The following is a 2,050-nucleotide window of genomic DNA, read 5'->3' as shown; positions in this document are numbered from 1 at the left end:
CGGGGGGGGCGGGGCCTGGGCAGACTCCCCGCCCCCTGGGGGCCCCGCGGGACTGGCGCGGGCTGTTTCTGTCTCGTCTCCGCACTCTCGCTCGTTGCGGGGGCGGGGCCTGGGCAGACTCCCCGCCCCCTGGGGGCCCCGCGGGACTGGCGCGGGCTGTTTCTGTCTCGTCTCCGCACAGCTCTCGCTCGCCCCCAGGCGGTGAGATGCGCGTCTGCACTGCGCACCTGTGCGACACTGGTTTCCTCTGTAAGACGTGGCTGCGGACACCTCGCGGGGTTTACTACCGCTGGGCAAATGCTACCCGCTGCTTTTGCCGGCTCCCGGACTCGCGCTGGACTCCTGACCATGCTGGACCCTAAGCTGTGCACAGGAAGAACAACATTTTTAATCATCGGAATCGAAGACACAGCGTCAAGACCGAGGCCGAGTGTCCAAGGCGCACTCCCTCTAACGGGCCGCCCTCCAGTCCGTTGACGTTACTGGGCGTCTTTCTCGCTCCCGCCTGGCCTGTGCAGCCCTGGCCTTTCCGGGTCTGCGAGCTTTTGCAGCTGTCAGCGAAGAGCTTGCATTTGGCTCCTTCGTTCACCTTTTCCAAAGCAGGGAGCAGTGCAGAGGGCGGCGAAGGAGTGGGGGTACAGCCCTAGCTCCCTAACGTGGGAAAGGCCACGCAGTGCTTCCGAGGGATTCTACCAGTTACCTTAACAAATCTTACAGTGTCTTAATGTTTTAAAGTGGAGCCTTTTCAGTATAACTTAATTACTTAATTTCTCTAAAAATTTCCTTAAAATATGTGTGTGCCATCATATTTCTGTGGCTTCCAATGATCAGATGTGTCTTTAAGGGGTTAAGTATCCGGTTTCAAGAGGAACAGGTCTAGCTTTCCGAGTTGCCATACAGAAACGCAGCACTGATTCAGTGCAACTTTTTTTAAAAAATATATTTTATTGACTTTTTACAGAGAGGAAGGAAGAGGTATAGAGAGCCGGAAACATCCATGAGAGAGAAACATCCATCAGCTGCCTCCTGCACAACCCCCACTGGGGATGTCCCCACAACCAAGGTACATGCCCTTGACCAGACTCGAACCCGGGACCTTTCAGTCCACAGGCTGACACTCTATCCACTGAGCCAAACTGGTTAGGTCTGATTCAGTGCAACTTCTTAACACAGTAACGAATGCAATATCCCAGCTAGACTGACCAAGAAAAAAAAAAAGATACCTGAGCCCTAGCCAGTTTGGCTCAGTGGATAGAACATCAGTCTGTGTACTCAAGGGTCCCAGGTTCGATTCCAGTCAAGGGCATGTACCTTGGTTGCGGGCACATCCCCAGTGGGGGGTGTGCAGGAGGCAGCTGATCGATGTTTCTCTCTCATTGATGTTTCTAACTCTCTATCCCTCTCCCTTCCTCTCTGTAAAAATTCAATAAAATATTTTTTTAAAAAAGATACATGAGTGCCGATATTAACAGGATAAAAGGGGACATTATGGACAATTTTACAACAACCAATTTGACACTGTAGACGGGATGGACAAATTCTTTGAAAAATGCAACTTATCAGAACTGAAACAAGATGAAATTTTAAAATCTGAACAGCCCTTTACCATTAAAGAAATTAAATTTTGTTCAACAGAGTTCCCACAAAGATAATTCCAAGCCCAGATGGTTTCAGTGGTCAAGTTTATCAACCACTTCAGGAAGAAATAACACCAATCTTGCACAATTTTTGTTCAGAAAATAGAAGAGGGAACACATTTCCTCTCATAACACTGATTACAACCCTGAAATACGTATTATCAAAAAAATGTAGAGATCAATATCCACACAAACATAGACACGAACATTTTAAATAGCAAATTCGATTCCCGTCAAGGGCTTCCATTGCAGGCTCGGCCCCTGGCCCTGGTCTGGGCACCTATGGGAAGCAACCAATCGATGTGTATTTCTCACATTGATGTTTCTCTCTCTCTCTACCCCCCTCCCTTCCTCCTTCCCTCCCTCCCTTTTAATCATCCTAAAAATCAATGGAAAAATATCCTCTGATGATG

The sequence above is a fragment of the Myotis brandtii genome, unplaced genomic scaffold, assembly GCF_000412655.1.
Source record: "Myotis brandtii unplaced genomic scaffold, ASM41265v1 scaffold693, whole genome shotgun sequence".
Classification (NCBI taxonomy): Eukaryota; Metazoa; Chordata; class Mammalia; order Chiroptera; family Vespertilionidae; genus Myotis; species Myotis brandtii.
This window is presented reverse-complemented; position numbering follows the sequence as displayed.